We start from the raw sequence: 14515 nt of genomic DNA, 5'->3' as shown, positions 1-14515 counted from the left end.
CAAATAGTAATTATATGTACGCACACCTACACAGACATAAGCACTACAGAGGGCTGGTGGGACTCTAGTCGGGAGAGAGGCCCACGGCCAGAAAGGCAGAACGGCACAAAACATCAACCTGCTAACCAGGTGTCTGCCCCCTCCCAACCATCACCCCCAGTCCCCTGCAAGCAATAAATAAATGGTATGGTAGTAAGAATAATGTAAGGATTGTAAAATAAATAACGAAACAAAACAAAAGTGGGGGAATATAAGTATATCCGTCCGAAGGTGTCAGTGATCAAACCTGGAAGTAAAAAATATGCATCGCTGAGCACAGCCGGGATGAAAGTGAATGTAACGTTAATTGAGAGCTCTGACCGTCATCCATTGGTCTGCTCAGCGTCTTACATGTTCGGTAGCCCTTGTTGAGCCCGTTTAATACGTTTTCACCCAATATGGTATAGTATGGATTCGAGTCCATGAGCAGACCCTAACACGCAATAACAAGGCACTCTAACCTGTACGGGGGATTGGTGTATATCCCCGGATAAACTTCTCTGCGTCCAAAACCGAGGAGAGCCAAATCTTCTCACCGGAAGGCGGGGTAATTCTTAATCTTGCAGGGAAGAGTAAGGCTGGGCGAAGATGGAGTTTGTAGAGTTTGGTCATGACATCTCTGTAGTCGGCGCGATACGGAATGGATGCCCTTTATGCGACAGGTTGCCCCTCATTCGAGCTTCACGCAGGATAAGATCCTTGGTCTTGAAACTGTGACAACAGATGATTACTGGGCGAGGACGTTTGCCCGGTCCAGGCACTGGGACAAGGGAGCGATGTGCGCGGTCCAGCTGGGGATCCGAATCCAAAACATCCGATCCCATTGCATCCTTCAATAGCTTGGCGAAGAAGTCGGTGGGGCGAGAGCCCGCCTCTACCCCCTCTGCCAGACCAACAATGCGAAGGTTATTACGTCTGGATCGGCCCTCCAGGTCCACCACTTTCACAGAAAGCCTCTGCACAGTATCCTGCAATGACGTGCATAGCTTCTCTAACTCGTCGATCCTACCAGCGTTGAATTCAGAAGCTTTCTCAAGGTCCACAATACTCTGGCCATACGAAGCGACCGTTCGAATGATGCTCTCGATTTTGGTGTCCAGTTCAGCAATAGTGGCCTTAAGATCCTCAGCTATAGCAACACGTAGCTCCCCCAAAGCCCGGGTAAATTCTGTGAGTGTCACGTTGTTGCATGTGCCTCCCGCCATGTCTGTCTCGTTGTTTAGTGGGGAGTAGGCCTCCGCTGTGGATTTATTGTCCTTTGGTCGCTTATTACTCGGCATTTTCATATAAAAAGTTACAATCTTGTACTAGAAAGAAACGTTTGTTGTAAAAAGTGCCATAAAGTAGGTTAAATTAGATTATTTCGCAAAAAAGTTGCAGGAGCCTCTCACGCACAGCCGTTCACTCCAACATGCTAGCTCCGCCCTATGAACTAACATTATTAACCAGATATAGTAAAACAGGGTAGAGTTTAATTAGTTATAGTTCAGGTTAAATGTATACATTGTTTAGTCATTATTCATAAAATTCATAACAGTTAGCTAGCTAGGCTACCAGTTACCAGCTTTTTTGGTACAGCAACTGCACTGCCCACAACCGCAGGGCTCTCCAAAGGGTGGTGCAGTCTGCCAAACGCATCACGAGGGCACACTGCCTTCCCTCCAAGACCCCTTCAGCATCCGATGTCACAGGAAAGCCAAATAGATCATCCAGGATGTCAACCACCCGAGCCACAGCCGGTTCATCCCACTACCATCCAGAAGGCGAGGTCAGTACAGGTGCTTCAAGCTGGGACGGAGAGACTGAAAAACAGCTTCTATCTCAAGGCCATCAGACTGTTAATTAAAAAGCCATCACTAGTCGGCTACCACCCGGTTACTCAAGGCTGCTAACCTATATACATAGACATGGATTCACTGGTCACTTTAATAATGGAACACTAGTCACTTTAATAATGTTTACATACTGCTTTACTAATTTCATATGTATATACTGTATTCTATTCTACTGTATTTTAGTCAATGCCACTCCGGCAGTGCTTGTCCTAATATTTATATATTTCTTAACTCCATTCTTTAACACTTTGTGTGAATTGTTAGATATTACTGCACTGCTAGGAACACAAGCATTTCGCTACACCCGCAATAACATCTGCTAAATATGTGTGTGACCAATAACATTTTATTTTATTTTTATTTTGTTTGACAAAGACACAGCAGTTGGAACCAAAAATCTGAGCTAAACGACTACCGCCCCGTAGCACTCACTTCCGTCATCATGAAATGCTTTGAGAGACTAGTCAAGGACCATATACCCTCCACCCTTCCTGACACCCTAGACCCACTCCAATTTGCTTACCGCCCCAATAGGTCCACAGACGACACAATCGCAACCACACTGCCCTAACCCATCTGGACAAGAGGAATACCTATGTGAGAATGCTGTTCATCGACTACAGCTCAGCATTTAACATCATAGTACCCTCCAAACTCGTTATCAAGCTCGATACCCTGGGTCCCGACCCCGCCCTGTGCAACTGGGTACTGGACTTCCTGACGGGCCGCCCCCAGGTGGTGAGGGTAGGTAACAACATCTCCACCTTGCTGATCCTCAACACTGGGGCCCCACAAGGGTGTGTTCTTGTTATTACTGCATTGTCGGAACTAGAAGCACAAGCATTTCGCTACACTCACATTAACATCTGCTAACCATGTGTATGGACTGGGACATGTTTCGTATTGCGTCAGACAACAACATTGACGAATACGCTGATTCGGTGTGCGAGTTCATTAGAACGCGCGTTGAAGATGTCGTTCCCATAGCAACGATTAAAACATTCCCTAACCAGAAACCGTGGATTGATGGCAGCATTCGCGTGAAACTGAAAGCGCGAACCACTGCTTTTAATCAGGGCAAGGTGTCTGTTAACATGACCGAATACAAACAGTGCAGCTATTCCCTCCGCAAGGCTATCAAACAAGCTAAGCGTCAGTACAGAGACAAAGTAGAATCTCAATTCAACGGCTCAGACACAAGAGGCATGTGGCAGGGTCTACAGTCAATCACGGACTACAGGAAGAAATCTAGCCCAGTCACGGACCAGGATGTCCTGCTCCCAGGCAGACTAAATAACTTTTTTGCCCGCTTTGAGGACAATACAGTGCCACTGACACGGCCTGCAACGAAAACATGTGGTCTCTCCTTCACTGCAGCCGAGGTGAGTAAGACATTTAAACGTGTTAACCCTCGCAAGGCTGCAGGCCCAGACAGCATCCCCAGCCGCGCCCTCAGAGCATGCGCAGACCAGCTGGCCGGTGTGTTTACGGACATATTCAATCAATCCCTATACCAGTCTGCTGTTCCCACATGCTTCAAGAGGGCCACCATTGTTCCTGTTCCCAAGAAAGCTAAGGTAACTGAGCTAAACGACTACCGCCCCGTAGCACTCACTTCCGTCATCATGAAGTGCTTTGAGAGACTAGTCAAGGACCATATCACCTCCACCCTACCTGACACCCTAGACCCACTCCAATTTGCTTACCGCCCAAATAGGTCCACAGACGATGCAATCTCAACCACATTGCACACTGCCCTAACCCATCTGGACAAGAGGAATACCTATGTGAGAATGCTGTTCATCGACTACAGCTCGGCATTCAACACCATAGTACCCTCCAAGCTCGTCATCAAGCTCGAGACCCTGGGTCTCGACCCCGCCCTGTGCAACTGGGTACTGGACTTCCTGACGGGCCGCCCCCAGGTGGTGAGGGTAGATAACAACATCTCCACCCCGCTGATCCTCAACACTGGGGCCCCACAAGGGTGCGTTCTGAGCCCTCTCCTGTACTCCCTGTTCACCCACGACTGCGTGGCCACGCACGCCTCCAACTCAATCATCAAGTTTGCGGACGACACGACAGTGGTAGGCTTGATTACCAACAACGACGAGACGGCCTACAGGGAGGAGGTGAGGGCCCTCGGAGTGTGGTGTCAGGAAAATAACCTCACACTCAACGTCAACAAAACTAAGGAGATGATTGTGGACTTCAGGAAACAGCAGAGGGAACACCCCCCTATCCACATCGATGGAACAGTAGTGGAGAGGGTAGGAAGTTTTAAGTTCCTCGGCATACACATCACAGACAAACAGAATTGGTCCACTCACACAGACAGCATTGTGAAGAAGGCGCAGCAGCGCCTCTTCAACCTCAGGAGGCTGAAGAAATTCGGCTTGTCACCAAAAGCACTCACAAACTTCTACAGATGCACAATCGAGAGCATCCTGGCGGGCTGTATCACCGCCTGGTACGGCAACTGCTCCGCCCTCAACCGTAAGGCTCTCCAGAGGGTAGTGAGGTCTGCACAACGCATCACCGGGGGCAAACTACCTGCCCTCCAGGACACCTACACCACCCGATGTCACAGGAAGGCCATAAAGATCATCAAGGACATCAACCACCCGAGCCACTGTCTGTTCACCCCGCTATCATCCAGAAGGCGAGGTCAGTACAGGTGCATCAAAGCTGGGACCGAGAGACTGAAAAACAGCTTCTATCTCAAGGCCATCAGACTGTTAAACAGCCACCACTAACATTGAGTGGCTGCTGCCAACACACTGACACTGACTCAACTCCAGCCACTTTAATAATGGGAATTGATGGGAAATGATGTAAATATATCACTAGCCACTTTAAACAATGCTACCTTATATAATGTTACTTACCCTACATTATTCATCTCATATGCATACGTATATACTGTACTCTATATCATCGACTGTATCCTTATGTAATACATGTATCACTAGCCACTTTAACTATGCCACTTTGTTTACATACTCATCTCATATGTATATACTGTACTCGATACCATCTAATGTATCTTGCCTATGCTGCTCTGTACCATCACTCATTCATATATCCTTATGTACATATTCTTTATCCCCTTACACTGTGTACAAGACAGTAGTTTTGGAATTGTTAGTTAGATTACTTGTTGGTTATTACTGCATTGTCGGAACTAGAAGCACAAGCATTTCGCTACACTCGCATTAACATCTGCTAACCATGTGTATGTGACAAATAAAATTTGATTTTTGATTTGATGTGACAAATAAAATTTGATTTGAAGTACAACAATAAATCTGTAACCATGGGCACCCTCTTAGATATCATCCTGACCAACTTGCCCTCTAAATATACCTCTGCTGTCTTCAACCAGGATCTCAGCGATCACTGCCTCATTGCCTGCATGCTTAAGCAGTCCATGGACAAATGACCACCCCTCATCACTATCAAACCCTCCCTAAAACACTAGAGCGAGCAGGCCTTTCTAATCGACCTGGCCCGGGTATCCTGGAAGGATATTGACCTCATCCCGTCAGTACAGGATGCCTGGTTGCTCTTTAAAAGTGCTTTCCACACCATCTAAAATAAGCATGCCCCATTCAAAAAATGTAGAATTAAGAACAGATATAGCAATTGGTTCACCCCAGACTTGACTGCCTTTGACCAGCACAAAAACATCCTGTGGCGTTCTGCAGTAGCATCGAATAGCCCCCACGATATGTGACTTTTCAGGGAAGTTAGGAACCAATATACATTACACAGTCAGTTAGGAAAGCAAAGGCTAGCTTTTTCAAACAGAAATGTGCATCTTGTAGCACTAATCCCAAAAAGTTTTGGGACACTGTAAAGTCCATGGAGAATAAGAGCACCTCCTCCCAGCTGCCCACTTCACTGAGGCTATTAAACACTGTCACCACCGGTAAATCTACATGAATCTAGAATTTTAATAAGCATTTTTCTACGGCTGGCCATGCTTTCCACCTGGCTACCCCTACCCCGGCCAACAGCTCTGCACCCCCTGCAGCAACTTGCCCAAGCCCCCCTCACTTCTCCTTCACCCAAATCCAGACAGCTAATGCTCTGAAAAGGCTGCAAAATCTGGATCGCTAAAAATCAGCTGGGATAGACAATCTGGACCCTCTCTTTCTAAAATTATCCCCCGAAATTGTTGTAACCCCTATTACTAGCCTGTTCAACCTATTTTGTATCTTCTAAGATCCCCAAAGATTGGCCGCAGTCATCCATCTCTTCAAAGGTGGAGACACTCTGATCTAAACTGTTATAGACCTATATCCATCCTGCCCTGCCTTTCTAAAATCTTTGAAAGCCAAGTTAACAAACAGATCACCGACTATTTCGAATCCCACCGTACCTTCTCCACTATGCAATCTGGTTTACGAGCTGGTCATGGTTGCCCCTCAATGTCCTAAACGATATTATAACCGGCATCGATAAAAGACAGTACTGTGGAGCCGTCTTCATCGACCTGGCAAAGGCTTTCGACTCTGTCAATCACCGTATTCTTATCGGCAGACTCAACAGCCTTGGTTCACCAACTACTTCGCAGACAGAGTTCAGTGTGTCCGTTGTCCGGACCTCTGGCAGTCTCTATGGGGGTGACACAGGGTTCAATTCTCGGGCCAACTCATTTCTCTGTCATATATCAATGATGTCGCTCTTGCTGCTGGTGATTCTCTGATCCACCTCTACGCAGACAACACCATTCTGTATACATCTGGCCCTTCTTTGGACACTGTGAACAAACCTCCAAACGAGCTTCAATGCCATACAACACTCCTTCTGTGGCCTCCAAGTGCATTTAAATGCTAGTGAAACTAAATGCTTGCTCTTCAACCGATTGCTGCCCCCACCCGCCAGCCCGCCCAGCATCACTACTCTGGACAGTTCTGACTTAGAATATGTGGACAACTACAAATACCTAGGTGTCTAGTTAGACTGTAAACTCTCCTTCCAGACTCACATTAAGCATCTCCAATCCAAAATTAAATCTAGAATCGGCTTCCTATTTCACAACAAAGCCTCCTTCACTCATGCTGCCAAACATACCCTCATAAAACTGACTATCCTACCGATTCTTGACTTTGGCGATGCCATTTACAAAATAGCCTCCAACACTCTACTCAGCCAACTGGATGTAATCTATCACAGTGCCATCCATTTTGTCACCAAATATACTACCCGCCACTGCGACCTGTATGCTCTCGTTGGCTGGCCCTCACTACATATTCGTCGCCAAACCCACTGGCTCCAGGTCATCTATAAGTCTTTGCTAGGTAAAGCCCCGCCTTATCTCAGCTCACTGTTCCTCATAGCAACACCCATCTGTAGCACGCGCTCCTGCAGTTATATTTCAGTGGTCCTCCCCAAAGCCAACACCTACTTTGGACGCCTGTCCTTCCAGTTTTCTGCTGCCAATGACTGGAACGAATTGCAAAAATCACTGAAGCTGGAGACTTATTTCTCCCTCTCAAACTTTAAGCATCAGCTGTCAGAGCAGCTTACCGATCACTATACCTGTACACAGCCAATCTGTAAATAGCACACCCAACTACCTCAACCCCATATTGTTATTTATCTTCTTGCTCTTTTGCACCCCAGTATCTCTACTTGCACATCATCGTCTGCACATCTATCACTCCAGTGTTAATGCTTAATTGTCATTATTTTGCCTCTATGGCCTATTTATTGCCATACCTCCCTACTCTTCTACATTTGCACACACTGTACATATGTTTCTATTGTTATTGACTGTATGTTTGTTTATGCGTAACTCTGTGTTGTTTTTGTCGCACTGCTTTGCTTTATCTTGGCCAGGTCGCAGTTGTAAATGAGAACTTGTTCTCAACTGGCCTATCTGGTTAAATAAAGGTGAAATTAAAAAAAGTATTTTACCAGTCTCTTTCCTTTCATCTACAGTGATTGAAGTGGATTTAACAAGTGACATCAATAAGGGATCAGAGTTTTCACCTGGATTCATCTGGTCAGTCCATGTCATGGAAAGAGTAGGTGTTCTTAATGTTTTTGTACACTCAGTGTATATACCTTTACAAAAATATTAAATATAAATAATAATTTCAAGACAGAAAATATATTCATAACAACAAAATTAATAGAACAATTATAATAATAAGTCAGGCTGGTATTAAACACCCACAAAGCAGTAAAGTGGAGTAGAGGGAAAAAAACGGCTGCCACATTCGGCAGAATTTGTCAAAGGAACCCTGTACGTAGGGTAGTCTGTGTTTAGTCCAGTGAGTGTGGTGGATGATTTTACATCTGTAAATAGAACAGGAGTGAACACAGTACAGAAAACCTATCCATGTGTCATTAGTAAACTCATCAACTAGATATTTTTTCCAATAAAGTTTGAATGGATGTTAATGAACGATTGTGAAGAGAGTAGGTTTTATCATAGTTATAAGAAATAATACCTTTTTATATTTGGGGATCGTGTTAAAAATGCATCAGTGGAAGGGCCCACAGGAAGACTGGGGAATTGAGAGGTCATGTCACGGACAAAGCTGCTCACCTGTAAATAAATAAATGACTATTTGGAAGGTGAAATTTTGCTGAGAGTTGTTGGAACGATGCAAATGTGCCGTCACAATGCATCAAATCATTCAATGATTTGTAAAGGTTAAACCACATGGAGAAGGCTCCATCTACCACGGAAAATGTGATTTCTGAGTAGAGGGGCCCTTAATGAAGAGGTTTGTAATCCAAAGTTTTACATCTAAACTGGTTCCAGCTCTTGAGGGTGGTTTTTACTTAAATGTTTTTGGCTCGGTTATAACCTGAAGTAGCAGAGTTAATAGAGGAGTGGCCAAAGCCACCAGTGAGGATTGGCACACAGGAGGAAGCATCTACAGTTGAAGTCGGAAGTTTACATACACCTTAGCCAAATACATTTAAACTCAGTTTCACAATTCCCGACAATTAATCATAGTAAAAATTCCCTGTCTTAGGTCAGTTAGGATCACCACTTTATTTTAAGAATGTGAAATGTCAGAATAATAGTAAAGAGAATGATTTATTTCTGCTTTTTATTTATTTTATCACATTCCCAGTGGGTCAGAAGTTTACATACACTCAATTAGTATGTGATAGCATTGCCTTTAAATTGTTTAACTTGGGTCAAATGTTTTGGGTAGCCTTCCACAAGCTTCCCACAATAAGTTGGGTGAATTTTGGCCCATTCCTCCTGACAGAGCGGTGTAACTGAGTCAGATTTGTAGGCCTCCTTGCTTGGATCACACTTTTTAGTTCTGCCCACAAATTATCTATGGGATTGAGGTCAGGGCTTTGTGATTGCCACTCCAATACCTTGACTTTGTTGTCCTTAAGCAATTTTGCCACAACTTTGGAAGTATGCTTGGGTCATTGTCCATTTGGAAGACCCATTTGTGACCAAGCGTTAACTTCCTGACTGATCTTGAGATGTTGCTTCAATATATCCACATAATTTTCCTTCCTCATGAAGCCATCTATTTTGTGAAGTGCACCAGTCCCTCCTGCAGCAAAGCACCCCGACAGCATGATGCTGCCACCCCTGTGCTTCACGGTTGGGATGGTGTCCTTCGGCTTGCAAGCCTCCCCCTTTTTCCTCCTAACATAACGATGGTCATTATGGCCAAACAGTTCTATTTTTGTTTCATCAGACCAGAGGACATTTCTCCAAAAGGAAAATATTTGTCCCCATGTGCAGTTGCAAACCGTAGTCTGGCTTTTATATGGCAGTTTTGGAGCAGTGGCTTCTTCCTTGCTGAGCGGCCTTTCAGGTTATGTTGATATAGGACTCGTTTTACTGTGGATATAGATACCTTTGTACCTGTTTCCTCCAGCATTTTCACAAGGTCCTTTGCTGTTGTTCTGGGATTGATTTGCACTTTTCACACCAAAGTACGTTCATCTTTAGGAGACAGAACGCATCTCCTTTCTGAGCGGTATGATGGCTGTGTGGTCCCATGGTGTTTATATTTGCGTACTATTGTTTGTACAGATGAATGTGGTACCTTCAGGCATTTGGAAATTGCTCCCTAGGATGAACCAGACTTGTGGAGGTCTACAATTTATATTGAGGTCTTGGCTAATTTCTCTTGATTTTCCCATGATGTCAGGCAAAGAGGCAATGAGTTTGAAGATTGGCCTTGAAATACATCCACAGGTACACCTCCAATTGACTCAAATGATGTCAATTAGCCTATTAGAAGCTTCTAAAGCCATGACATCATTTTCTGGAATTTTCCAAGCTGTTTAAAGGCACAGTCAATGTAGTGTATGTAAGCTTCTTACACACTGGAATTGTGATACAGTGAAATAATATGTTTGTAAACAATTGTTGGAAAAATTACTTGTGTCATGCACCAAGTAGATGTCCTAACAGACTTGCCAAAACTATAGTTTGTTAACAAGAAATTTGTGGAGTGGTTGAAAAATGAGTTTTAATGACTCCAACCTAACTGTATGTAAACTTCCGACTTCAACTGTACTTCAGCCAATCATGTTGCAGCAGTCTGTTGTTTACCCTTGGTTGAACACTGTACGCAATGTTAGGAAGTAGCAGTAGCCACCATAGTATGGTGTTTTATAAAGAAAGTATTCATATTCCCCCCCTCCCCCCGCCTCCTCACCATTAAATCAAGGTAAGGAGGAATTTGACACCTTTGCAGCCTAAATGGAGAATGTTTTATGTACGAACGGGTCCACGGGGGACTGCGAGTGTATAGATGGCTCCATGCATTCCCTTTCGATTGAAAAATAAAATGACTCAATTTCACCATTTACCGGCCCTTTGGCTACAAGTACACCTTGCGGATCCTTGAATTTTGTTTATTCCAAGGGAACCCTGAGATAATCCCATCAAGCTTTTTTATACATTGAAAAAAAGTAGGAGATTTTCGGAAGGGTATTCATTTTTACAGAGTTAATTCAACCAGCTAATGATAGGGGGAGTAGTGGTAGTTATATAGTTTAGGTGACATCAGATAACTTGGAAACTCTCCCACTCTGTCCCCTCTCATATCAATCAAATTTATTTTATATAGCCCTTCGTACATCAGCTGATATCTCAAAGTGCTGTACAGAAACCCAGCCTAAAACCCCAAACAGCAAGCAATGCAGGTGAAGAAGCACGGTGGCTAGGAAAAACTCCCTAGAAAGGCCAAAACCTAGGAAGAAACCTAGAGAGGAACCAGGCTATGTGGGGTGGCCAGTCCTCTTCTGGCTGTGCCGGGTGGAGATTATTACAAAACATGGTCAAGATGTTCAAATGTTCATAAATGATCAGCATGGTCGAATAATAATAAGGCAGAACAGTTGAAACTGGAGCAGCAGCACAGACAGTTTATGTCTCCCCGCTTTCTCATATCATTGTCTATTCTTATAAAACAAGACAAATTACAAAAGTGGAATTTCACTCTCCTGGACGGCAGGTAGCCTTGCGGTTAGAGAGACAAGCCAGCAACCTTAGGGTTGCCAGTTTGAATCCCAGGTCTGACTGAAAAAAATCTGATGAGAATTTAGCTGGCAACGGGAGGGTTGCTGGTATCAAATCCTAGATGACATTGCCTGTCGGTGAGCCATTGAGCAAAGCACTAAACCCCTCACAACAACTGCTCCACATGCACCCAGTGTGGCAGCCCACTGCTCCAACCTCTCCGACCTGCATGTATGTCTTTCGGAGCGTTTAGGATGAAGTGAAAGTAACATTTTGGTTGGACCTTCAGTATACAACTGACGAATATAGTGATCTTAATCTCTTAATCTTAAAAAAAGACAGCCTGAGGTCATTGTGGTAATGTTTTTCCTTCATTAAAATGCTTTTGTTCCCACCTTCTGAAAGAAAAGCGATTTACTTCAATAAGTATTGAAATCAAAAGGCTTAACAGGTTAAAGCATTATCTTCATGCCTCCTTTACAGTAATAAGCAATTGGCAAAGTCTGCACCGTAATTACACTTAGTCCTTAATTACTTAATTAGTCCGTAACAGCTCTATCCTTAATTCAACTATGCAGCCGCAGGTGCGTACAGACGCGTGCCCCCTCAGATTTATCCTGTTTAAAAAATACAGTATATATACAAAAGTACAGTGTAAATACAAAAGTATGTGGACATCCCTTCAAATTAGTGGATTCCGCTATTTCAACCACCCCATTGCTGACCGGTGAATAAAATAAAGCACACAGCCACGCAGTCTCCATAGACAAACATTGACAGTAAAATGGCCTCACTGTAGAGCTCAGTGACTTTCACTGTGATGGTGTCATGTCCCAACAAGTCAGTTCATCAAATACCCTGCTAGAGCTGGCCCGGTCAACTGTAAATGTTGTTATTTTGAAGTGGAAATGTCTAGGAGCAATAGAAATGTCTCAGCCACGAAGTGGTAAGCCACACAAGCTCACAGAACGGGACCGCTAAGTGTGGAAGTGCGTAGCACGTCTGTCCTTGGTTGCAACAATCACTACCGAGTTCCAAACTGCATCTAGAAGCAACGTCAGCACAATAACTGTTTGTCGGGAGATTCATGAAATTGGTTTCCATGGCCAAGCAGCCGCACACAAGCGCCTAAGATCACCATGCGCAATGCCAAGAGTCGGCTGGAGTGGTGTATAGCTCGCCTCCATTGGATTCAGGAGCAGTGGAAATGCATTCTCTGGAGTGATGAATCATGCTTCACTATCTGACAGTCTGACAGACGAATCTGGGTTTGGCAGATGCACAAAGCGAGGTTCATACAGAAATGGTTTGTTGGGACAGGTGTGGAAGAACATGACTGGCCTGCACAGAGCTCTGACCTCAACTCCATTGACCACATTTGGGATGAATTGGAACGCCGGCTGCGAGCCAGGCCTAATCACCCAACATCAGTGTCCGACCTCACTAATGCTCTTGTGGCTGAATGACAGCAAATCCCTGCAGCAATGTTCCAACATCTAGTGGAAAGCCTTTCCTGAAGAGTGGAGGCTGTTATAGCAGCAAAGGGGGACCAACTCCATATTAATGTCCATGATTTTGGAATGAGATGTTCGACGTGCAGGTGTACACATACTTTTGGTCATATAATGTATATCTATCTAGTTGTTGTTTCTCTGTAATGCTACTAGCCACCTAGGAATTTTATTAATTTGGCTTCAGCTAGCACAGATAGGTTCCCAATCTCCCAACCTCATAACTAGCTATGAAGAAGCCATTTCCGGCTATCAATCAAGTTAGTAACTAGCTTTGTCTATCTCTTTTAGCTGGCATTCCTGCTGGAAAAGCAAGCAATAACTAAATGTACTGAACAAGGCTTAAATTCCTTTCAATCGTTTACCCAGATTTTAGCAGAGATGCAGCGAAGAATATTTAGTTTCTTTAAAAAAAATAACCAACAGTCAGGAGGATACAGACAGCTTACATATGCTTACATCAGCAGAAAAATATGCATTTTTTTTTTACATAGAATTAATCATAATAATTATGGCCCCATATAGCAGGAAAAATGTTTTTTCAGGTGTTTCAAAAACACTAAGTTCTTCAATTTATGGTCGGGGGCCTAGCCCCCTTTCGGGTCATCCCCCAGCCATCCTCAGTACTTTGTGCCCCCTCAAAGACTACAGTATTTAAAACATAGAATCATTGATCCTTTATAAGGTATACATTGTTGTGATAAAATTGGCTAATAAATAAGGATATTTAAATTATATTATGATGAAATAAAACATTTAAAAAACCTACCTGGTTTTCCCCATGTACTGTAGGCTACTGCAAAATCTGTCAAAGAATTTAGCCTGGAAAAATATTGATTGTAATGGAGGATATTTCTTCCAGAACAACACAATTCTTCCAGAACAACAGCAAAAACAACAACACAATTATTATCAATAAGTATTCACACATTATTAATAAAGTAATATGCTAAATAAAACAATACTAACAAATTAGTAATACCACCAATAGTAGGCTAATAATAATAATTTAAAACATAATGTGGTAGTATTGTTACTATTATTATTATAATAAAAATAACGAAGTAATATGATTGAAATGAAATCATGAAATGATGTAAAACGAACACAAGGCCACACAAATACAATTTGCAACCCATGTTCAGATCACACCACGTTTACATGATTAAAAGTCCATTCCATCCCAATATATATCTGTAGACCTACATTAGTCTTTCATAAACAACAAAGACAATACCAAAATCCCAATTTACACAAGAGCGTTATTTTCGCCTCTGGTCAGATTTCTTGAAGAAAGTCGGGGGCAAATCCGAGTTCTGCTAGTAGTGAACTTTTACCAATCACGAATAGTTCAGAACTAGCGGAATTCCAGACTTACCCTCGAAGCGATGCAGCATCTTACGGAGGAGCTCGATGAGGAGATAGGTAGGTAGGCAGGTAGGCTTTACAAGACGTTCCTTCAATTTAATGGTTTAGTTGTGCTATAGCCCCCCCTCCCCCCCAAAAAACAATTGCGTAACAGGATAAAGGAGCGTTTGTCAATCGTAACACAGTCAAACAGCTAAGAATAGTGAAAGTAGGACAAAAGAAAACACAGAGGTAACACTTTAACAGACTGTTCTTGCGCGTCATCGTGTTTGCTGCTTCCATCCTCTCCCATT

Source organism: Oncorhynchus mykiss, chromosome 7 (assembly GCF_057628025.1).
Source record: "Oncorhynchus mykiss isolate SJ-2025 chromosome 7, ASM5762802v1, whole genome shotgun sequence".
In the NCBI taxonomy this organism is placed as follows: Eukaryota; Metazoa; Chordata; class Actinopteri; order Salmoniformes; family Salmonidae; genus Oncorhynchus; species Oncorhynchus mykiss.
Note: the sequence above shows the minus strand (reverse complement) of the source record.